General features: G+C 35.9%; 1 pseudogene; it reads left to right on the plus strand.

The window, feature by feature from the left end:
* The first annotated feature begins 12,143 nt into the window (after nucleotides 1-12,143).
* On the plus strand, nucleotides 12,144-12,848 carry LOC149252234 (cytochrome P450 750A1 pseudogene; annotated as a pseudogene).
* Nucleotides 12,849-26,552: the final 13,704 nt, after the last annotated feature.

Here is a 26,552-nt window from a genome sequence, read left to right on the forward strand (position 1 = left end):
ACCAAATTTTTATGTGCCAAACAAAGTTGTTTATGAGGAAAAAACACATTAATGTTTTTGGTAGAATATCATTTTTCTTTCCTAAGTATAAATTCAACATGTTTTCAACCATAACATGCTAGATACAAAAGAAATTGAAATTTTTTCAACTATAAAATTAAAAAACCATGACATTATGAACAAATTACATCACTAAATGAATTCAAAAGTCATTATTTGTATATTGAATAAAACATACATTATATCTCTAATTTAATATTTCATTGTAGATATTTTAAACAATAAAAATTACCATAATTAAGACATATAATCCAACAACATAAAATGCCTCACAACTTCTCATTTAACACCATATGGAAATCATTAATTTTATTTCAAGACACGGTGCATACATCAGTTATATAAACTGTCTTAAACAATTATTCAAAATCGCTCATATTTTCTTGCACACCATCAGAATTCACATCTTCAGATGAGTGACTGGACGCTGACGAAGATGTTCCATATTCTTCTCTTTCCTCAACTAGTGCCTCATCCGAGTCCACATGCATGCCCAACATTTCAGGTTGCAAAATTCTTCTAGATCTACGATTGGTTTCAGCAGACTCCCATCTCAACATTGTTCCTTCTGGTAACAAACTTTTCAGAATCTCTATCGTCTTGAAGTGAAGAGTTCCTCTCTTTGTTAAATTGAATTCATAAACAAGTATGTCAACATCCTCTAATTTTAATATGTCTATGCAACGACGATTTATATTTGTACCCTTTCTTTTTCTCTTTCCACCATTTTTTTTGTCAACTTCCATCTCTCGCTTATAAACACAATTGAATGGGTGTGTATTTGTGGCATACCAATGTACTTCAACACTTGTAACATGCTCATTTTCTGTAAAGACCTTTATAACCTTAGCAACCCAGAATGGATAGCCATTGGGATCTCCATCTGCTAGCACTGCTATAATGCAACCCTCCTTAATATCTTGTAAACAACCCCTGTAAAGGTCTTCCATGACTTCACGTTGTGCACGAGATCTTCTGGAACCAATATACATCTCTCTTTCCTCTCCGTGTGAAGAATTAATACCTTGAGCTTGTTGCTGTTCAACAATGTTTATTTCATCATGTTCATTCAACACATTTTATGTCCAAATAAATGGATTTTTCAAAGGTATATCTTCATTTGTTGTTGTTGAAATGATATCACTTTGATTATTGAAAAATGACTCCCACCAAACTGAATCAGCAATGTCAAAGTACTCATATGTATATCTAATACATTTTTTTATTTCTTCTAAGCAATCAGAATAATTTATATCTCTATTTTGTCTGCGTGCATTCTGAACTTCACCAACTGATTGTAATAACAATATTTTTGATGCAAATATTGGATGATCTGGAATGAACTTCAAAAAATGCAAACATGATGACGGTGCGCATTCTGCAGTAGTTGAATACTTCTTGCCCCATATTAGTGTTTTACCATCAATTTTTTTGATACGAAATTGATGTTGGAAGCTAATGTCATTAAGTTTTTCAATACATTTGCGGTCACCATATGATCCGAGAATAAACCTTCGCATGTCAACAGTTTCTTCCGACACATCAAAAGTAGGCTCTAGCATGTATGATTTCTTAAGACATTCAATTAGTGATGGCAAGCTCCCAACTTGCTTAGTCCTCAATATCGCTGAAAAATGACTGAACATCTGATCAATATGGTCATAAGTGTGCCCAACAAGAAGGAAACCAACTTTTACCTTTTGAAAAATTCACAATTCAACAAGAATGTTTAGATATCCAAAAACAACCTGATTTTTGTTTTCACGGCAAGTGTTGTCCAATTGTAGATACAAAACTTCAGAAAGATTACTAGACCAATGAGAAATCACATCATGAGTTATGGTTATGGTCAGATTTGCATCATTATGAATATTTGGAGCTATGAAGTACACCCTTGGCAACATTTTCCCATTGAAGACCATACAACCGACCAAGTGAAACTGAATAAAATTTTCCTCCTGTAAATTTTTGGGTGTGCAAACAAAATGTGGTAAAAGTGTTTTCTTCTGGTCCATACCATCAATTATCAAACCCAAATATTTATTTGGATTACCATACAAATATTTATTTGGATTATCATAACACTTCTTTCGATGTTCGTACAACTTCTTCCATTCGTTTGTTTGTTGTTCGCGATGCTCCTGAAGTACTTTGACAATTAAATCTAGACAACATAAAAAAAAATCATTAGTAAATATGTTTTTATAGTTGATGACTTACAATTTTAAAAGTTAAAGTTATGAATGCTTACCTCTTTCTTACCCTTCAAATTTATGAATGTTTTTATAGTTGATGAATGAATGAACATCCTTAAATGGATCGAAATCCAGGGTCCATTGGTTCGAAATTTGGGTTCCATTGGTTCAGGTACATACCGTGAGGGCCCATGAAATACTAGCCACTTCTAAATATGAGATTCTTGTCCTCTATCCATTCAAATACGAACACAAGGAAGCCTTCTCCAGCTAAATGGCTTTTGATTCCTTCTTTAACAAGAGGTTGCCAGTTCCATTGCACCCAAGCATCAACAACTTTAGGCGAGGGCCATAGCGTGGTGCATGGTGAGCCCCAGTATTGTAGCAATAATGCTACAACTCCTGGAACTCCCTTCTTTAATTTTATCAACCCGGTAGTTCGTAACAAACTTGGAAGCGACGGTGTTGTATGCACAAGTACTAGCTCTTGCCGCAACTGTCACTTGGTCAGCTGGCACAAGTCCGCTAGGAGCTTAAGCCAACTTCTATGAGCTCTTAGAAGAAGTTTTTTAACTGATGGATGAAAGCTAACTCAAAGGAAGCTAATCTACTTGCGGAAAGAAACTGAAAGCCAAAAAGAAATACAAACCCTAGCACCCTAGCAAACCCTAATTCTACCAACTAGTCCTACTGATGCAAAAATGAGAATGCAAACTACGAGAAGAGATGCCATTACTTCTAGGAAGGCAAAATGCATGTGTCTAAGTTATCACTATCTGAAGAAAACATCTTTTTGTATTTTTGCTTAACTTGTTGAAATTATCATGCATGTGCTTCTAACTAGTTTTCCACTGTGCAGGGATGGATCAAGGGATGAAATGCTTTGGGAAAGGTTGGGATGGGACAGAGAGGGTCTAAGGGATCCCTAACATTCTTTCTGAGAGTTTCAAAAAGTCTGGATGTCATGCAACCGTGTTTATGAACTTCTACAGGAAGTCTGCAGGGGTTTCTACAGGATGTTTCGAAATGGGATTTTTGAGGATGGGTGATTGATGGAAGATGCATGGATGGTTATGGAGGTAGGATGGGGGTCTGAAGTGACCCAGGAACTGATGGATGGAGTGGTGAGATGATATGTGGAAGGTTAATTTGGCTTTAAGGTAGTTGAGACAACAATGGAGAAGAAGGTAGGGTTACGTGGGCAAGAGGATGGGTGTGAAGCAAGAAGCCTAGATATGGGATGAATCAGATGGCTTTGATGAAGCTTGACCATGTGAGTGAGTGATAGAGATGCCCTGCACAATGCACATTCAACCGAATCAATGAATTCTTGCAAACAAACTAAGTCCTAGCTAACTTAATCTAACTGTCAATGAAATGAATAAACAACACCCTCGTCTGGAAAGAGAACCATGTACATCACGTGAGCAAGAACATTCCGAAAGATATAAATGCATGACAAACTCCTACCAATCGATTCCCACACATAAAAAGCTACTTTATCCAACAAAAACAACCAAGATAACAAAGAAAGATCTAAAGAGCAGATTTTATTTTAAGAACGCAGCAAACACACATAAAGATAAACCGGGGAGGTACTGGGTGCTTGAGATGGGCCCAACCCCAAGAGATACAGCCTCCCAAGAGAGATTTAGAGTTGGTGCAAAGCTGAATTCATCTTTATTAATCAAGAATGAAGAGTTACATCGAAACTGTGCACAAGGAGAGCTTGAGAATGAGCTGAAAGAAAAGCTAATCCATTGCCTACAAATCGAATTACGAAATGACTACAACAAGGCTATGAAATGACTAACTACAAGCTACTATCTACTGGCTAACTATCTAACATCCACTGGCTACATTGGCTAACCAAAATGAGGCCCTAAGCCTTCTTATTTATACAAATTGAGGACCCCAACAGTCCTCCTAAACTTTAGGGACTTGGCTGCCCAAGACTTGTAGTTAACAGCAGTCCTACTTGACTTGCTTGGCTACCCTTGTGCTGATTGATTCGGTGGCCCTTGAACTCCGAGCTGATGGTGGAGAATTCGAGGTAAGGGCCCATAAATCAAGGGGACACCTTCCTACAAATCCTCTCCCTTGTCTTCCCACGAATTTGGCTGCCAAGTGCTCATTAAGACCTCCAATTTTGTCTCCAAATTGACCAAAAAGGCTACACAAAGCACCCATTAGACTTGTTGGCATAATGACTAACCAAATTCACTCTATTAGCATAAAAATAATCAAAAACATGCAATAAACCAATGAGAATGGTGGATTAAGTCAAATTAGGAGGTTGAATGAGCCCAAATAATTGTACATTTTTGGGGCTCATCATCACCCCCCTATTGAAAGTGTTGCTCATCCTCCGAGCAACCAATCTCTCTCCTCATCTTTGATGGCCCTGGTGGCTTCTTTGGCTAACATCTCAACCGATTTCTCCTTTGGCTTCCCTCTTTTCAAACTTCCTGTAGAGACGGTTCGCTGGCTTCCTGTAGAAACAGTCTGCTAGCTTCCTGTAGAAACAGTCTGCTAACTTTCTGTAGGAATAGTCTGCTAACAGTTCTCTGTCTTCCTGTAGAAACAGTCGGCACTCTCTTAGCCTGCTTGGCTGAGGGTGCTTTCTCCTTGAACTGTGTTGCCTGAAAGCTGACGAATCCAACACAAATGGCAAGTCTAATGTATTATAAAAGCACACAAGTACAATGAACTGCCTGAGAATAGATATTGCATGCCAAAGCTGGATGGGAAAAAGTGTTTCCAGACCTTTAATTGGTTTCTCTGCCTCAACAAGACAGAAAGAAGTTCTAATCTGAACAAACACCTCTATGAACTCTACACCGCCTAACAGAAGAAGGTGAGAAACATAAAAAACCTTGCTTTTTCTTGACTAGTGGGCTCAAATTTCCTGAATTCTGTGAAAATTGCTCAAGTGAAATGGCTACCCTGCACTTGCTAAAGGAGTATCAGATTGAAGAACCCTTACAAGAATTGATATAACATCAGCTCCAGCAGCTTTGAGCTGTAAATCGGGGTCTGTGGATACTGTAAACTGATATAATACTCCTGCAGTTTGGTCTTGAAAAAGCTGTGTATCAACAATATTTGAAACGCAGTCTTTGCTCAGAGGCATTTTTTCTTTTCTTAAAATTAGATTTTGACAAGCTTTCTGTTCATTTCCCTTTCGTTTCCTTTGAACGCTCTCTGTCAAAGCGCTCGAACTTGGCTTGTTTCAAGGTATCCTTGCAGCATCCACGTTGACTTCTTTCTTAACATCTGTCATCAGCCTGATCTTTCATGGCATGTTTTGCACCATCTCTATGGAAATCCTTCACAGTTACTTTGGATGCTTCTTTATGCGTGTACTGTCTTTTCTAGCGGGTTCATCCTTTTGTGCTGATACTTCAAAGAGACTTTTATGAAGAAATGAAAGAATAGAACCACCAGATACTTGATATGACATTATAATCTGCCTGAATAATAGATAAAGTACTCAAATCAGGGAGGCTCTGCTTTAAACAAATCCATCTGATTTTTACTGCTTTCAAGTGATGAGGAAGAAGGTTGAATGCCTAAGTCACTGCAGCTTTTTGTGGTTAGAAAGAAAGTCAAAATTCACTTTAACACCGGATCTCAATTTCTTCTTTTCTTCAACAGTCAAATAAGTATTGGCCCTTGTTTCACAGAAAGTTCTTCCTCAACCTTTGCATTAGTCATAGCCATCACATTTTTGTTTGAAAAATCAACATCTGTAGCTTCTCTTGCTTCTGTTCTAGATGAACTTGCCATTGCTATTGAACAAAACTTTGTAGATGGATCTGCATTGACTGGTCTGGCAATCTTTCGCTGTATATGATCCATAGCCCCCTCATTTGTGTGTTTTTGCAAACTGTAGTTCTGCAATGGCATCAGAGCTTTCTGTAGCAATATTGATGGCGGCTGCTCTTGTGCTAATAAAAATTACCAACAAAATCCACACTTCCAGTTGTGTGCAAGTTCACTAACAGCTGAGCACTCATTGATGTCTGCGTGATTGTTGGTGGAGTGAGGTGACAACGACATGTTCTGGCCCATGCAATTGTTGTGCTATCATGAACTGCATCTTCTACTTATTAACTGTATGCTTTCTTCTTGATCCGCTGCACTGGAGTTCAAGCAGCTGACACTAACTATTTTTTTTTAATTTTCACGTGAGTCACCTGTCCCCATGTACTGCGTGACTGTCGGCTGAGTTCTAGAGAAGACAATCAGCTTAACCTTGATAATTCGTGGCTTAATCCCACCATTCCACTAATTCGTGCAGTTTTTAAATTAAATTTATGTAATAGAAGAATGAGTTTCAGTCACATACCTCGAAGTTGAATGGCTGCCGTGAGCTGCTATGGCCTGTCATTGCTGCATGCATTGTTTTTCTGATTGCATGTGGCTTGGCTGCTAATATTTGATTGTTTTTTCCTTATGCAGGTGTCCTCTGGCCGGATCTGAGCTGCACGCAATTGTTTCCACGTTCAGATCTGCACCTTCAAGCTGCTGTTGCTGCATGGTCACAAAACTAGAACTTGTTTTGGCCATTGCTCTCAAACAGTAAACCAGATTGATCTGAAACTCGGTGAGCATGTTCCTATCATCATTATGCATCTCCCATAGCAAAATCGTGATCAATGGATGCACGGATTTCGAAAAAAATGGAAAATGGATGAAGATTTCAGAGCTCGATTTCTCAGAAACCGTGCATTGAAATTGGCTGAAACTGCTTGGGTAGGTTACCATCAATCATATGCATATCCCCATGAAGCAGGTTTTGAAACAGATGCACGGTTATGGAGAAAATGCAAAAATGGCTGAGGGTGATGGAGGCTAATTTCTTGGAAACCGTGCACCAGAATTGGCTGAAACTGCTCAAGCATGTTGCCATCACCCTTGTACAATTCCCCATAAAATGGTTTGTCAAATGGATGCATGGTTTTCAGGTTATGGCAAAAGAAAATTTTGTTCTATGGATTTTTCTTCAAGGCATTGTGCAAGTGTTTGCATGGAAGGGAAAACTGAGCTTGGGCTGTGATGCAGGTATGGAGATGATGGAGGAGGAGTTGGAAGATTGCATGAGGGCTTCTGAACCCTTGAGGAAGCTACCATGTTCACCAAACCACTTTTTGAAATCCATGTCTAGTTTCCCACAATTTCTACAGGAAGTTCCTGTAGAAGCACAATGAGAAGCACAAGGAGGTGGAAAAAAATGATGGATAAAGGCAAGGGATGGACACACAAGTGCTTGTAGACCTAATCAATAGATTCCCACCATTAGATTCACTTTTGAAATTGGATTTGGCTCGTCCAAAGGTTCTACAGGATGTTTCCTATAGAAATACAGAGCTTCCTGTAGAAGGCACAAGAAAAAATTCCTTTGATCTTGATTTGAGTGCTCCTCCTGTCATGAAACGTCCTTCTTGCAACCTACAATTAGCCAATGGAAATTAGTTTTATTTTTATTTTTCTTTCTCTTTTTTTTTGAAAAAAAACTAGGGCGCCTCATGGAGGTTTTCACCCTAATTGCCTGCCTTGGGCGCCTCCAAGGGAGGTTTTCACTCAAAGATCTTATTCTCTTTTCTCTTTTTTTTTTCCAACCCATTGACCGCCTCATGGAGGTTTTCAATCAATGAGCCAATCTAAGGCGCCTCCGAGGAGGTTTTCACCTTAGATTTCTATTTTCCTCTTTTTTCATTTTTTTCTTTTTCTTTTTTCTCTTTTTTTTTTTTTCTTTTTTTTTCTACCCTACCCTACTTGAAAAACAAACTCATTCTCAAGTATAAGAATACTTCCAATGGAGCCATGTGCACATCGAGATTACAGAAAAAATGATGTGAAGGCTCAAAATGCATGCTTGGACAACTATATGGACTTTAGAGACCAAATGATATGACTTTGAAGGGATCAAACATAGCTGAGGAAGAGAGTACCGCTGCAACTTAGTGACCTTCAGAAACCATCTCTCAATATAGCTTTGATATCCATGGTCCTTTTGCTGATCTGGATCATTCTTCATGTCACCTTCTATCATGACCTTCTCATCTTCCTCTTTTTGCTGATCTTCCCCTTCAGTACATGGAGGATTTGATGGTAACCATGAGGGAACTCTCTCGATCTCTGATTCTGATCTCTTCTCTTCATCAAGTGCAGCCCATGGTTCTTTGATCTCCTCTTTGGAATCTTCTTTTTCCTTTGGTCCTTCAATGTTGTCAATATAATCTCTGTTTTTCAACACTCTTCCTGAGCTTTGGTGAACATCATTGAGCTCAAAAGGAGTCATTTGCACATGTTGTGCCTCAGCTTTGCAATTGGGTTGAGCTGCTCCATTGCATGGTTTTGGAAATGGTGGTACGGGTAGTTGAGTGGAGGTGTGAAATTGAGATTGAGATGGATGGCATTGTGGTTGGGTAGGCATTTGGGGTTGCCTTGGTGGAGGAGGAGGTGATGGTTCTGCATGAACAGGTGGTGGAGGAAAATGAGCGGGATGAGAGTTGTACTGGGGCCTCCACTCCTGATAAGGTGCATTCCAGTGAGGCTGTGGCTGAGCATAAGAGTGAAATGAATGAGCAACTGGTTGGGCATAATATGGATCTGTGAAGGAACAAGGAGGAGGTGTGAACCAGGAAGGATGAGCAGGGGGACCCCAAGAAGGCATGAAAGTGGCTTGATAGGGGTCATAATAGGTCTCGGATGTCCCTTGCAGTTCCTGCTGGTAAGATCTAGGCCCATGCGGCCTCCTTTGGTTCATATAATGGAGTGGTTCAGTGGCTCCTTTAACTCTTTGATATGCAACTTTAAGTCCAGGCAAGGAAGGGCACTGATTTGTAGGATAGTATTCTTCACAGATGAAACACACTTCTAGGGAGTGCATTGGACATTCGTTCCTAGGATGCTTTCTAGTGCACCTAGGACAAAAGATGACCAAAGCACTCTTGGCTCCCTCTTGCTTCCTTTGGATCTGTAAGGTATCCAGTTGCATGGCAAGAAACTGCCTCATATCACTCTTGAAATCTTCCATTTGAGTTGCAAACTCATTCTTGAACAAGGTATTGCTCCCAACATCTCTACTTGTAGCCATTTGCTCCAGAGGAATGTTTTCTTCTTCCTCTCCCCTAGAGGTTCTTTAAATATGCCTTGATGTCCATCCAAGGGTTCTTCTTAGTCACAGCCATCGAAGAAGAGAGAAGGTTGGCCTGTGAAGCAATGGGGGGTGTTTTGAAATCATTTTTCTAACTTATCTCTACTCCTACAAGGCATGAAATGAAATCTTTTTGGATGATTTTTTCATTTTTCTTCTTGTACCTGCAAAACTAAAATGGATTGAACTACAACTAACTATCTTGCTGAAATGAAAATGCGGAATTGAAAAGAAAACAGGAAAGGACTAATCTATTTTGCTCAAATGAAATTGCAGGAATGAAATGCTATGCTACGCTTGCAAAATTGAAATGCTAATCTACGCTTGCTGAAATGAAATTGCGGAATTGAAATGCTAATCTATGAAAGCAGGAAATACTAATCTACTGCTGCAAAAACGAAATTGCATAATGGAAATGAAATAAACTACTTAGCAGAAGATTGTAGTGGAAAATAGAAGAAAAGCAACAATCACTAATACTCTGACGCTTCCCCCGCAACGGCGCCAAAAAGATGGTGGGCTCCAGTATTGTAGCAACAATGCTACAACTCATGGAGCTTCCTATCTCTAATTTTATCAACCCGGTAGTTCATAACAAACTTGGAAGCGACGGTGCTGTATGCACAAGTACTAACTCTTGTCGCAGCTGTCACTTGGTCAGCTGGCACAAGTCCGCTAGGGCTCAAGCCAACTTCTATATGTTCTCAGAAGAAGCTTTCTAAATGATGGACGAAGGCTATCTTGAAGGAAATTAACCTACTTTGCAATATTGAACTGAAAGCCAACAAAACATGGAAACCTTAGTAAACCCTAATATGACTAGTCTAATCTCTATGATGCAATGGTGGGAGTGCAAACTTCTAGAAATGATGCCATTACTTCTAGTGATATGAGATGCATGAATTTAAACTACTTCTACTGGAAAGAACATTGTTTTTATATTTTTGCTTAAGTGGTTGGAGTTATTATGACTTTGTTTCTTATTAGAGTTTGACTGTGCAGGGGTAGTTCGAAGGGAAAGAAAGCTTGGGAAAGGTCAGGAGGGCTAGGAGAGGTTCCAGGGGATCTCTAACATCGTTCCACAGAAGTCCACAACATTCAGGTGCTTGGCAACCGAGGTTACAGGTTTCTACAGGATGTCTGCAGGGGATCCTACAGGAAGCTCGGGATTTCTACAGGAAGTCTGCTAACTTCTACAGGATGTTCTGTGGTTGGAGTTTTGGGTGATGGAGGAGTGGAGGAGTTGTATGGGTGGATAGGTAGGATGGAAAGGGAGCTTATGATGGCTCAGGGACAGAGATATGAGATGAGGAAAGAGTGGGTACAGTTGGTTGGTGGATAGAAGGGTGGAAGCAATGAAAAGTCCAAAAAGATAGAGCTACGTGAACAGTAGAAGGATTGGAAAGCAAACCAGCTGAACAGAGGTTGGGTAGGTGGCTTTAGGCGCGTTTGAGAAGAAGAAGAAGATAACAGAGTGATGCAACGCAGTGTAAAGGAAACAAATCTGCACAAAACCGAGAATTCATCAACCTATCCTAACTGTGTTATTAAATCAACGAACAGAAATGTAAACTTCAGAGAAAAATCGTGCATGGAGTTGGAATGAAGAAGTACTGCTCAAGATCAGAATGCATGGATGGATCTACAATTGAAATGACTGTGTTGGAGCTTGAATGAAAGTATAAGACTGCGTTTTTTTGGTGGTTGGTACGGTCTACACCCCCAATCTGTAAACAGAGATGGCAGTGAGTGCACTGTCAACCTTTTCTTGGAGCTCTAATGAATGCTGATCCTCCTACTCTAATCTAAGCAACTAAAAGCACTTGAACCGTAAACTAATCCTACTCAATCACATAAAAGAAATCAAATCAGCAGACTGTGTTTTTCAAATGCATGTCAAAGCAAAGAAATGAAGTGCTGAAAGGAAAGACAAATAACAATACAAGGAAAAGGAGGTCTATTTCTCTCAGGTTGGGCCCTAACCTGAGAGCTAGCTCCCTTAAGAACTCAGAATGGAATCCAAAGCTGTGTGCCTTTATTAAATAATCACGAGTCTAACAACATGCCAAAACTGGCTTACAAAAAGCAAAAACCGAGCTGTAGCTCGTGCTCATAAATTCCAACAGTAGTTCAAAAGTTCAAAAAGCTCCTATCAAAGGCCACGGCCTTACTATTTATACATGATGAGGATCAAGCTGGCTTCCTCAATTAGTGGAGCTCGGCTTTCCAGCTAAAAGTAAACTGCTGTAAACTGATGTTCCTGTAGAATCCATTGGCTGCCTTTAAGCTCGGTGGGGAAAGCTGTTGGAGCTGGAGCTAGGGTGGAGATCACGGGGGGGCTTGCCTCTATCTGTGTTCCTCTCACTGCCTGCGAAAGGCTCTGTTAGGGTTAGGGTTATTTTTCATGTTCTTATTGCATAAGAGAGGGTTAGGGTTCGATTGCCTCGAGGACCCTTTCCATGGCCAATCGTCGGAAATCTCTTCCAACTGATACCGCCTGCTCACCGTGCTCTTAATGCCTTGCTGACAAATATGGTCCCATTTTCATTCTGCGCTTAGGCTCTGTCCCTACCGTCGTTGTCTTTTCTTCTGAGATAGCCAAAGAGTTTCTCAAAACTCATGACTTGATTTTTTCTAGCCGACCTCCAAGGGCCGGTTGGAGATTAATGTTTTTCAACTCTAAAGATGTGGCCTTCGCCCCTTATGGAGATCACTGGAGGGAAATGAGAAAAATATGCGTAACAGAATTGCTGAATGCCAAAAGAATTGAGTCCTTCAAGCACGTGCGAGAGGAAGAAGTATCTGCGATGATCCGTTCAATTTGGGAGGAGAGTGAGAGCGGAATAATTGGTGTCAATATTAGCAGGGGCCTCTTTACTCTCACTTCCAATATAGTTTGGCGGATACTGGCGGGGAGGAAATTTCCTAGCGATAGTTTGGGTGGTGATTTGAAGAGTTTGAAGGATTTATTAGTAGACCTGATGACTGCGATGGGAGCTTTTAACATCCGAGACTTTATTCTTTATTTGGATTGGCTTGATTTGCAAGGAATCAAGGGACACATGAACAAAATCCATAAAGCATTCGATGAATTTGCGGAGAAAATAATAGATGACCATGTTGGCCATCGCATGGCCGCGAGTCACCAGAAAGACGAAGAGCCTCACGTCAAAGGTTTCGTGGATGTGCTGCTCGAGAAAGCTGAGGCCGACTCCAAAATCACACGGGAAACTATGAAGGCTCTTGTTCTTGTGTGTCTCTCCGCCTCCGCCCTCGGCCATTGTATTATCATTTTTTATCATCATTCTTTAAGTTAAATTAATCAATTTCTTGCATTAATTGAATTCGTATCTGTGCAGGACATGTTGGTAGCTGCTGTGGATACGCTGTGTGGTTATCCAAGGTTGAGGACAGGCTTTCGACTGTAGTCCAGCGATGAAGCGTAGGAAGAGGCTAGTTACCGATTTTCGGAAGCACGCTACAAGCTATTCTCATTTCGCTACCAATGCCTTCGCTACATGTTTTTCTAATTTAGTTTATGGTATTCTAATTTCGCAAGCGATGGTTTCGTCCACGTGTTGTTCTAATTTAGTGTATGGTAATTGCGTTACTTGATTACGTTAACGTGCTGATATTGGTACTTTACTTATGATTGCTGACTGGGATTGTTATAACCAGCAATCCGCGACCTCTTAAAAAGAAAATTTGAGGACAATCAAATTAAGATTTCCATGTATGGAAACTGACACCAACGTTAATTAATCTTCATAAAGATACTTTAACTCATTTTTATAAATAATTTAAACAAAATAAAATAACGCAATGTAGATAATTAATTTAACATATTTTAATTATTATTATTTTTTTATAGGTTGAAAAAAATATATATCAAAAATATTGTTTATATATATGAAAGGTTTCACGTTAATTATTTGATGAGTAATTTTTAATATTATATAATCACATTTCATCATGTAACATTTATTTAAGTGAAAATGTCCTTATTATATAATTGTTCAATTATAAGGCCGAAGTGTGATTTATGTGGTCACTTTTTTAAAGTAAACATAAAATATTTTATAAATAATAATATGAAGATTACTATAATACAAATTAATAATGGGAAGATATGTTTTGTTAGTTTACTGTGTTTATTAAGCCAATTGATATTACAAGTAGTTCTTATTCTCAAACAAAATAAATATTTCCCAGCAATATAATTTTATAACATATTCATATAAAAATAAAAATCTTATATTTTTTCTTTTCAATATTAAAAAGTTACCATTCTTGTAATTTTTTAAAATTATTTCAATAAAAAATTTATATAAATTATTTAAATATCAATGCCATTCAATTTATATTAATATTAATTTTATATTTATACAAACTCTATAATATTAAATATATATAATGTTGACTGTAATAAAATATTTCAATATACAAAGAAAAAAAATAATTCAATGTAAAAAGAGTAATTCAAAATAAAAAGGTTCAATCACATTTTGAATAAAAGGGAGATATCTAGATCATTTGAACTTTGAAATAAAATTAATTTTTTGGAAGCTCAAACCGGTTGCTAAGTACCTCTCGAGTTGGGAGGTAGCCAGGTCAAATCTCCTTGAACATGGGGTTAGGCCCTGCTTGTTTGGCCGGCCACCTAGTTGTGAAGCACCCATAAAAAAAAGAAGAAAAAAGTTTTGGATTTAAATCATTATTATTAATAATAAAAAAGTGGAGACATAAATGAAAATTTTCAATATACATAGTTAAATAATATTAGCATGTATTTTAAAATATATTAATAATAAAAAAACATTTCACTGTGTAAAATGTAGTATATAAACAAAATATCTCACTTCCCACATTAACATGTAATAATATGTATTATTACGGTACTACTAAAATTAAAAATTAAAAGAAAAAAATTATATAGAGAGAAGTGAAATTTATATGTGATATAAATAGTATTATTTTTTAGAACTAGTATAGATATATCTTAACTTCCAATCTACCAAGCACCTGGAGCAATCAAAATCTCTTGAGGTCCGAACTTGTCCTCAAGTTTTGCACTCAAAAAGAGGTTCTCATTTTGAGAAATTTGATTTTGTTGGGAAGAATGGTTGGGACCCTTTCCACACATGTTCAATTCTTACAAGTGACATGATGAGTTTCCATGTAATTCAAGTTACATGATCAGTTTCCATGCAATTGCCTTAAGCTTTGTCAATAAAATTGAATAGTTCTATTATTGGATAATCTTTCAGTCAATCAAAGATTTGTTGGAATTATTAAATTACAAGTTTGAGTTGTGAAGCCTCTTTATTCCAAATACTTCAATAGGCATCAATCCATAATAAGTATAAAAAAAAACTTCAACATACATCTTATATTGCTAAAAAAAAATTTAATAATAATTATAAAAATAATTAATATAAAAATTAAACACATATACAAATATAAAAAAAATAATTTAAATTTAAATTAATAATATATAAAAAAAATAATATATAAATCAAACATATATACATTTATAAAACTATGGAACAAGATTTTTAACCATGCTTATTTAGCCTCACTTTACCATGGAAAGTCTTAATCCTGGACTTGGCTTTGTTACAACATTATGGACCAATATAATATTAGTTCATATGAAGCTTTTTAAATTAATCAACTGAATTAAAAGAGTAAGAAGAGCATAACTACTTTGAAAATAAATCTCAACCTTTGATTTGTGTATACTAGTATGAACATTCTTCTAATTTTCCAAGTGGGTTAATTTTCCATGATTTTTCCAGGTGGATTAATTTGCCATGATTTTTCCAAAAGAAAAATTTCCAATTTTACCCTTCAAATTGCCAAAATGATATGCGTTCTAACTATAAAATAATTATAAATTTGGATATTTCTATAAATATATCAGCAAACATTTTATAGTTTTCATACTAGATACTAGTGAGATTGGCCAAAATTTATAAACTTTAAAATAAATTTTCATCCTTGAAATTTTCTCTAGAAAAATGTCAAATTTTATATTAACAAATTTTACATTAACATTATTCTTTTACTATATGCTTATAAATAATGATAATTTAATACATCTCATAAAAAAAACTTAATGATATTATCAATGCATATTATTAACTTAGATTTATTTACATTGATATTATTCTTTTCCTTTACACTTATAAATGAGAGTAATTTTACCGGAATGTTTATTTTCGTGTTGGACTTACTTAATTTTAATTTATATCAATAATTATTAAGTGCATAGTACGGATTTAATGTTTATAACATATTCTAGAATATTTTTAGTAGTATATACAAATAAAAGGTTGACATTTATTTTTAAAGTTGTTATGTTGTTTTTTCCTATTTATTTAAATTCATTAATTAAAAAAATGGTCATATGAAGAAGTGTAATAAAATGAATTACAGTGTTTGGGGAAGTTGGCATTGTTAAGTCATGATATTGTAACAAAATCTATTTACAAATTAGGAATATCTATAATCAAATAGGGTTGAATATCCATTATTAAGAATATTGTTACATGGTTTTTATAAACACATTTAAATTTAACTTATATATTAACTATTTTTATATTTTATTATTATTATTATTATTAGTAGTATTAAGAATATTGTTAAGTCATCATATTGTAACAAAATCTATTTACAAATTAGGAATATCTATAATGAAAGGGGTTGGATCTCGATTATTAAAAATATTGTTAAATGTATTTTATAAACACATTTAAATTTAACTTATATATTAATTATTTTATATTTAATTATTATCAATTATTAATAGTATTATTATTATTATGAAGAAGAATAATCTTTATCTTTAATAAATAAAATATTGGTAAATGATAATGAAGAATGCCTCTGTCGGACACTGATTATTACAGTATGAATCAAATAGTCTAGTTTCCTCATCTTTGCAATGTAGAAGGAAACGTTAACAAACATTGATGGAAAAGAATGAGCCCCTGAAGATGATATTAGCAGTGCATTTTGCAACAACTTTTTATTCAAGTCCCCAACTATCATTGATATGGAATCAAATCGTTGTTGGATACTAAGATTTATCTAGTAATTCTATCATGATGCTTTAATTCTATCATGATGCTTATTACTGTGGCACTATTTTTTTATTTTTGACTATGACTGGTTGAGTAATTCTATCATGATGCTTATTACTGTGTCACTATTTTTTTATTTATGACTATGGTTGGTTGAGTAATTCTATCATGATGCTTATTATTGTGGCACTATTTCTTTATTTTTTACTATGATTGGTTGAGTAATTCTATCATGATGCTTATTACTGTGGCACTTTTTTTTTTTTTTGAGACTATGACTGGTTGAGTAATTCTATCATGATGCTTATTACTGTGGCACTATTTTTTTATTTTTGACTATGATTAGTTGAGCTTTGATTAATGTTTAATTTTAAAAAACATTTTCAATCTTATTAAAAAACAAGTTTTTGAGTATTTGACTGGTTCATATTTTGAATATCTGATTACAATCTTCACATTGGAATATAATGAAATGATCATTCATTCAATTGGGTTCTATGTGACTGCAATTATTTCCGCCAAAATTTGTGAAAATGCCACCACTATCGTTACTACGCAATCATTCCTTGCCATTCTTTTTGTTGGGTTCTACACAATTGTCATATGGATTCATATCTATACAACTTATCCTTTCTCATAATGTCTGAGAAACCTTTTCTTGCAGTTCTAGTTTTTGTGAGCAAAATGACATATATTCTCCAAAGTTATTATCCATGAATCATTTTATATTCATCATTTCTCTACCTGTTAAAGGACATTGACTAAGAACCAAAGTTGTAAGTCTCCAAAACTAATCAAGTTTTTTATAGACACAGTACAAAATTTTGATGTTACTCACTTGAAAAAGATTCCAATTTGTAAGATTTTGTTGATGAGGTCATGGAACCTGTGGAATTAGATAATTTGAGAGATGTACTAGTATGCCCATATAGCATTACAGCAAAAAGATGAAAATAGGTGTTGAGCTTGCTAGAACTCCTATAATTTTCATGGATGAGCCCACCTCTAGTTTGGATGCCAGAGTAACTACAAATTTTATGCAAACTATTTGTAATATAATAGACACTAAGAGTACAATTGTATGTATCATCATCCCAACATTAACATCTTTGAATGTTTTGATGAGTTAAACTAATGTATATATTATATGTTAATTTATATTGTTTATTTATGAGTGGTGTTGATTTCTAACTTACCATAAATTTGGGTTCAACTATTCTCGATGAAAAGAGGAGTAAGTCACTTATTTTAGGATGTTGGGCTAGAATTCTCACAAGATTATTGAATAGTTTGAGGTAATCACTTAGCAGAGTCTTTTAGTTAGAAAATGAATGATTTGAACACAATATTGTTAATTCAATGTCTAAATGTGAGTTAATTTTCTTACTTTAACCATCACAAACTGTAGGCTATTCCAAGAATACCAAAGATCAAAGAAAAATACAACCCAGCTACATGGATGTTGGAAGTTATCTCTATTTCCATTGAACATCATTTGGTGATATACTTTTAAAAGAATTAAAAAAAATATTCCCTCAAATGTAAGAATTGAAGTTATCAAACCTTTGGCAATAGAATCCTTCCACTTATAATAGCTAGCACAACAAGTTGACAAAATACAAAGATATCCAATGGAAACTCACAGTCTAACATTTCATCATTTTCCTTGGAAATAAAGGTGGAATAAAGCCTTGGTTAAAGAACTCAATGGTCCATCTTTGAGGGTAAGGGATATATACTTTTCTAACCAATACTTGGATTCATTGTTTAGATAGTTTACATCCTATTTATGGAAGAAATGGTGGAATTACTCATGGAGTCTTGATTATAATGTTGTTAGATGATTCGTCACTCTTGTTTTTGCTTTGCTTTTTAGAAGGATCTTGTAGAAGGTTAGCACAAAATAGTATATACTTGAAATTTAACTTGGTAAGAGATATTTCTTTCCAAAACATTATGTTGTTTGGATATAAAATTCAACAAAAATTTTGATGCTCTCATTTTGTATCATATGTATGATATACAGTCTTCTCTAATACTAATAAATATGTTACTACATATCAAAGATCTCTTTATCACTGTTAGGGCTTTGGTTAGAGTAGTTATAATTTTAGGAGCCAACAATTGTTCAACTATACATCCTATCCTTACTGTTGAGAGAACCGTGTTCTAGAGAGAAAGGGTTGCATGAATGTACATTTCACTATCTTATTCTATCGCTAAGGTTGGTGCTGTATCACCTTTTCATGTTATGCTATACATTCAAACTCTTTATTTACCAAAAATTGGAATAACTTCCTATTTTCATATGTAATATTTTGTAACTATTTTAATAGGTGGTGATTGAGATTCCATACATCATCTTATAGATAGTTATGTACACTCTTATTGCTTAAAGTATGGTTCAATCCAAATGTACAACTAAGAAGTTTGGTTGGTTCTTCATCCTTAACTACTTTTCATTTCTGGTTAATGTAAGTCTCCATTATAAATGACTTCAATAGTAGCAGTAGTGTTCTATTCTCTTTTCAATCTCATTTTCATATTATTCATTCCCAAACTTCTATGTAAGAATATTTCTCCTGTTTAATATAGCCAAGATAAGGTTGTTATGACTAATTTAATGACATAATAATCTTATCCTAATGGGTTTTGAATGAATAAGGCCTCCAAAAACTCATTCTCCCGATGAGTCTCGAGAAGGGTCGCACCAAGCCTAGAATGGTAGCACCAGCTAGAAAAAGGGTCGCACCTATTGAGAGCTGATTTTGGTAGACTTTTGGGAGTCCATTCTGAATTATGAAAGTTTTTTCAAGTATCCCCACATTTCTATTTTCCAATGAGCAATCCAGCTCACAAAAATACCCATGGGAAGGCATCCAAAACTTGATTTTTACAACCTTACTCAGAAGTGTTGCACCAGTCTAGATTTAGTGGCAGAGGCATGAAAACGGTGAGGTCTTTTGAGTTTCTAATCAAAATAGGAAGCTTTCATGAAAAAATAAAATTATATTTGGAATTTACTCATCATTATGTACTCATCCATGTATGAAAAACTTCATTTGGTTGCCCAGGGAAAAAGGGTCGTGCCTCTACACGGTGCTTCTATGTGCCATTTCTTTAAAAATTTCATAAAAATTTCAAATTGATCCAAAGTTTTCAAAATTTTCTCCTTGGCTACTATGGATGATAGGCTAAACATCTTTTGATGTTTTAGCCACCAATTGCACTCTTTTTCCACTTTTCTTGACTTCCTTTGCTTGTCTTAGACCTCTTTCAGTCTTGTCTTCAATTTATTGATTTTGATTTGTGCAATTTTCTTCCTTCTTTGATAGTGGTTGGCTATGTGCCTCAACATTTGATTGTCCATGTTAGCCTTGTCAAGAAGCTTCTCTAGATGTCCATTGACTTTGCCTAGCCAATATTCCCTGTCTTCATTGATTTCCATAGAAATTCTATCTTCAATACTCAAATACTCGTTTAGTAGGTTCTGGTATCTTTCTTTTTGTAATTCCCTTTTGGGATTTTGAAATACTTATTACATATAAAAACATAAAATTACAATTGAAATCAAAATTTATTGAAGAAACTTGCTTATTACCACTCCTCCTTTGCCAGATTTTATGCATGAATTGATAATTTTAGTGACCTTGAATCCCTAATGACCTAATCGAGACATTGAACTGAATGAAATCATGATGGTGATGACTGACATGATGATGATAGTCTCTTAATGATGTTACAAGCTGAGTGATGAAAGTGAGTAGCATGTGAAATTCTTAAGAGAGTAGAAATAACCCTAAACACACTAACCTGTGACCAAATTTTATTTTGAAAACCTAGTGACATGATAAAATTTGACTTTGAGACCCCTAAGAAAATGTGGTAAAAGCATATTTGATCATTAGTGACGGGAATAATTGATTGACACTAACAAGGGGGAGGGATTGCAATGGGGTTTTTAGATACCTCGTGCTCTGGTGTACGAGTGGGATGAGAATCCACAGGTAGAGGCGAGGTGGACTCAGTATGAGAAGCCTATAATTCGCAAAGCACTTGAAGTGTATCACGAAAATATTCAAGATGGGAACAATTATGAGAATGATGTTCATAATTATCACAAAAAGGATAGGGGTGATCTATGCATAATTATCAATTCTTCTTGGCTCTCTAGTAAGCTAGAATGGACCTTGAGAATGTTATAATCAGGGAAGGTATCAGAGACCACATTCTTGAAATGAGGGAGTTTAGGATAATTATTGGTGGCATGACCAACAACATCACATAAAGTGAATGGAGGAATAGACTTTGGTAACTTAGGAGGAGCTAGACTTGTTGAGGGTGCATTGAACTATGTAAACTTTGAAACAGGAACTATAAACTCAAACTGGGAACTCTGGCCAAAAATCCCCGAAAAAACATCAAAAACAATGCTAAAAATGAAAAGTGTGTATACTGGAATGATGATTTTATTTTTTAGGGGTCAATTTTGAACATGTTTTAAAAATTGATGTAACTACGAAATTTACTACGAAATTTTCGTGCAAAATATAGCTTCAAAAAGAAAGTGATAATAGTGGAACAATGCTTTTTTTTTTTTTTAAGGTCAACTTTCAAACTTTTTAAAAATTCTAGTAAAATCAAATTTTTATGTGCCAAACAAAGTTGTTTATGAGGAAAAAAACACATTAATGTTTTTGGTAGAATATCATTTTTCTTTCCTAAGTATAAATTCAACATGTTTTCAACCATAACCTGCTAGATAGAAAAGAAATCGAAATCTTTTCAACTATAAAATTAAAAAACCATGACATTATGAAGAAATTACATCACTAAATGAATTCAAAAGTCATTATTTGTATATTGAATAAAACATACATTATATCTCCAATTTAATATTGCATTGTAGATATTTCAAACAATAAAAATTAACATAATTAAGGCATATAATCCAACAACATAAAATGCCTTACAACTTCTCATTTAACACCATATGGAAATCATCAATTTTATTTCAAGATACGATGCATACATCAGTTATATAAACTGTCTTAAACAATTATTCAAAATCACTCATATTTTCTTGCACAACATCAAAATTCACATTGTCAGATGAGTGACTGGATGCTGACGAGCATGTTCCATACTCTTCTCTTTTATTGAAAAATGACTCCCACCAAACTGAATCAGTGATGTCAAAGTACTCATATGTATATCTAATACATTTTTTAATTTCTTCTAGGCAATCAGAATAATTTATATTACTATTTTGTTTGCGTGCATTATGAACTTCACCAACTGACTGTAATAACAATTTTTTTGATGCAAATATTGGATGATCTGGAATGAACTTCAAAAATTGCAAAACTGATGATGGTGCCCATTCTGCAGTAGTTGAATACTTCTTGCCCCATATTAGTGTTTTCCCATCAATTTTTTTGATACGAAATTGATGTTTGAAGCTAATGTCATTAAGTTGTTCAATGCATTTCCCCTCACCATATGATCCAAGAATAAACCTTCGCATGTCAACAATTTCTTCCAACACTTCAAAAGTAGGCTCTAGCATGTATGATTTCTTAAGACATTCAATTAGTGATGGCAAGCTCCCAGCTTGCTTCCTCCTCAATATGACTGAAAAACGACTGGACATCTGATCAATATGGTCATGAGTGTGCCCAACAAGAAGGAAACCAACCTTTACCTTTTGAAAAATTCTCAATTCAACAAGCATGTTTAGATATCCAAAAACAACTTGATTTTTGTTTTCACGGCAAGCGTTGTCCAATTGTAGATACCGAACTTCAGGAAGATTACCATACCAATGAGAAATCACATCATGAATTATGGTTATGGTCAGATTTGCATCATTATGAATATTTGGAGGTATGAAGTACACCCGTGGCAATATTTTCCCATTGAATACCATACAACCAACCAAGTGAAACTGAATAAATTTTTCCTCCTGTAAATTTTTGGGTGTGCGAACAAAATGTGGTAAAAGTGTTTTCTTCTGGTCCATACCATCAATTATCAAACCCAAATATTTATTTGGATTATCATAACACCTCTTCCGATTCTTGTACAACTTCTTCCTTTTGTTTGTTTGTTGTTGGCGATGCTGCTGAAGTTCCTTGACAATTAAATCTACACAACATAAAAAAAATCATTAAGAAATATGCTTTTATAGTCGATGACTTAAAATTTTAAAATTTAAAGTTATGAATGCTTACCTCTTTCTGACCCTTCAAATTTGTCCCTTTTTTATTTAAGAGAAGCACATGTACTGCAAATCCCCATCCTTGTCTTCTTAGGAATACGGACATTGTTGAATTCTTTCTTCCATACTTTCACAAAATATTGATATGTAATAAGCTTGCCATGTCCCTCAGTAGCTTCTACATATTCTTTGTGTAAATTGTAGATTTCTCGTCTCGAAAAGTTATCTGGAATATGTATTGTCTCTCCATTTGGCATACACTCTCCATGCTTTGAAAAGAAATCTTTCATCCATGACATTGCAGTATTTGATAATGGCCCAAACTATATTTTATGATGTACTTTTGAATAAAATGTGGGATCCTTTTCCAAATTTTCTTGAATTCTGGAGAGACAAAAATTCCCAGTCGAATGAAACATTTTGAAATCTTTTCTACAGATAAATAAAGTCCTAATATGATAATCATAACCTAACAATGTAGATTGCATGCACCTAACTAAATATGAATTTTGCATGGTTTTATTCATTGACAAATATCTCTTCCTTCTTTCTAATGAAAATTTGAAATCCATATGTTTCAAGCAATTTTTTTGGCAACATTCACCTGAAATGAGAGCGCTGATAGAACTTATTCTCGTCAGATATTTTTCTCTACCCTTTGTATAACTAGAACATCTTGCATTGATATGAAAAGGTCTGCTCCTACTCCTCGATACAATATTTCTTGGCAACATCTCCATCATTTTATCATCATTTGTATAAGGATTTTCATCATCATTAAGTGGAATGTTATCCACACTATGATCAGCTCTGCTATTCAAATATTGACTTGGAGGATATTCTTCACCTTCCCCTTCTTGAGTGCTACTATCATAGTCCTTAGAATTTGGATTGAATGGAAAATTTGACTCAATGTTTAATGGATATTCTTCCTCATGTGCATTGTCAGTGCTACTCTCATAGTCCATAGAATTAGGACTACGTCGAAAATGTGACTGTTTACTTATTGAAGATGCTAAATCATGTCCTTTGTCACTGCTACCTTTATACTCATTAGAATTAGGACTAAGTGCATCATCCTGTCCTTGATCATTGCTGCTCTCATAGTCCTTAGAATTAGGACTAAGAGGACACTGTGACACTCCATTCCTTTGAAATTCATCATCACACTCTTCATGAATGTTGCTCTCATAGTCCTTAGAATTAGGACTAAGTGGACACCCTGACACTCCAATCTTTTGAAATTCATCCCGCTCTTCATCACTGTTGCTCTGATAGTCCTTAGAATTAGGACTAACTGGACACCGTGACACTCCATACTTTTGAAATTAATCATCATGCTCTTCATCACTACTGCTCTCATAGTCCTTATAATTAGGACTAAGTGGACACTTTGACACTCCATTCTTTTGAAAATCATTATCACGCTCTTCATCACTGCTGCTCTCATAGTCCTTAGAATTAGCACTAAGTGGACACCGTGACACTCCATTATTTTGAAATTCGCCATCATGCTCTTCAAAATTTCTGCTCTCATAGTCCTCATAATTAGGACTAATTGGACACTGTGACACTCCATTCTTTTGAACTTTGTTAGCATCTAAATCTACCCTAGGCTGAAGGAAGGAAAAATTCAGGGTAACCACAAACCACGGTCAGTCTGGTAGCTAGCCCTACCATAACAGGAGAGGGCTCTCTCCGAGTCACGCTTAGTGAATAGATAAGAGAAAAACGGTCTGAGATTACTTACAATGAAATATTGATCTTATGCTAGTAAGTGAATATGGATACAAGAAACGATTTTTATGAATGACTGAGATTCTGGGATGGTATGGGACCAACGGTTTGCAATGAACAGAGAATTTAATACAAAGGCACAGATTACTTCATGAGGCAAGGCAGGTGGAAAGTGTAGCAATTTAGTTTCGAATAACGTGGAACGGAGAGATTGCTGAGGAGTGTGAAAAGGTCATAGGAACATGAAACGTTTTCAACAGAAGAAGAACATTGAACATGAAATTTTCCCACGGGCAGAGCAATAAAATTGAATACTACCTAATCTCACTCAGAAAATTTCACTGGAAATGAACATGAATTGAATTATGAAACATAACGAAATACATATGAAAACATAAGAGACACATTTGCTACACTCACAATCACAAGAATGTCATGAAACAGAGCCGCTGCCTTTCATTAATTTTCTATCAAACATACACAGTGAACAAACATAGTTTCTTTCCCACAGTCTCCCAGAAGTTACCAACTAACCAACCCTTTGGAAATAGCTTACATACAATATATATAATGTGCCATGAAGAGGTAGAACACCCAAGGATTGGGGAGTTACTTGAACCATTACAAAATGGAGATGAAGAGCCAACCATCAGCTACAGGTGCAGCGCTACAAACATGACATTTGGCTTAGGTGACCGTTTTCCTTCCTTCGCCACTTGGATAGAAGTCCATCTAAAAATAAAATGCTTTAAATGCAACCTTTGGTGCCAAAAAACTGAAGTGTAGATGAGTGTTCCCACTTGGAGAAGTCGCGAATCGAAATTTCGCGAAACGGAAGCAAATTTGGCAATTTTTCCTCTGTGCCCTGCGCCATTTTCTCTGTACGCCGCGCTACTTTGGGTCCTATTTTGGGGAACTTTCAAGTGTCAAAAATGTTCCCAAGTGGGCTTGTTGGAAAGCTTGTCCTATATGCTTTCTAACCCAACTGGAATTTCTTAATTTGGTGCTCATTGGCCCCTCCAAATCTTCATTCTCCCAAGACTGCTTCCTGTGTGTCAAAGAAGGGGAAGAGAGGCCATTTTTTGGGTGTTTTTGACCTCCTGGAGACTCAGATCTTACCCAAATTTCTTGTCTGGGCACCAGTAGTCGTGATTTTCCATGCTGAATCCAAAAATGCAAACCACTCCTCATTTGGAGCTCTAGAATTTTAGCGCCGCGCCATAGGGAGAAAAACCCTGTTTTTTGCCCAAAAATTTGTCATGTGACCAAAAATTCCCCAAATTTCTTGAAATTTGGGCTTGAGTTTCTCTATGGGGTGTTATGATGGGCCAAGGAAGCCTCAGCCAAGATTCAAAGCCGATCTTCCTCTTTTTCCTCTTTTTCCTTTCTTGTTGCTTTCCTCAATTTCGCCTTCAAACTCTTTATTCGGGCCTTGGCGCTCATGTTTCATGTCCTGTAATGATGAGCCATGTGTCTCAACAAGGCAAGGTCATGATCAACCTTGTCCAGCAGCCTCACCAAGTGCATGTTCACTCTCTCGAGATGGGCCTCCCGATCCTCATTGATTTCTTGCTCTAATGATGTGAGCTCAACTCTTCTCCTTTGAGCAACTTGGCAATGCTCACGAATGTTTTGCAGCTCCATAATCGCCTGCCGATCCTCTAGCAATTCATTTCTTTGCTCCAGGTACTTCATGTTCCACTTGGCCCTCTCCAAGTCAAGGGATAAGGCCTCAATCTCTGATTTCTACTCCTGGATGATCTCTGTAAGCTCTGCATTTGTTGGTTCTGTATATGTCTCATGATCATGGAGGAGAACGAATTCGGTCTCTCGTTCACCTGATGGCCCTTCCTCCTGAATTGGCTACTTACCCTTGCCCTGCTCCTGTGATGCTGATGTCATAAGCGAGGCCCCTTCCACCCCGGGTGGAGATAATACTCGCTTTGCCGCTGCAAACAAATGTCTACTGCCTCTCTCATAGGTGATGAATACTGGCATAGTAGCAGTCTCGTGGTGCTCATACTGATGTGAAGGACCACCTATCTCATGCTCTGCCTCTGATACTACCTGTCGAGTGCTGAAGAAGTCAC

Source organism: Pinus tabuliformis, chromosome 7 (assembly GCF_031772625.1).
Source record: "Pinus tabuliformis cultivar Carrire ecotype Pingquan chromosome 7, CPIR1, whole genome shotgun sequence".
NCBI classification, from domain to species: domain Eukaryota; kingdom Viridiplantae; phylum Streptophyta; class Pinopsida; order Pinales; family Pinaceae; genus Pinus; species Pinus tabuliformis.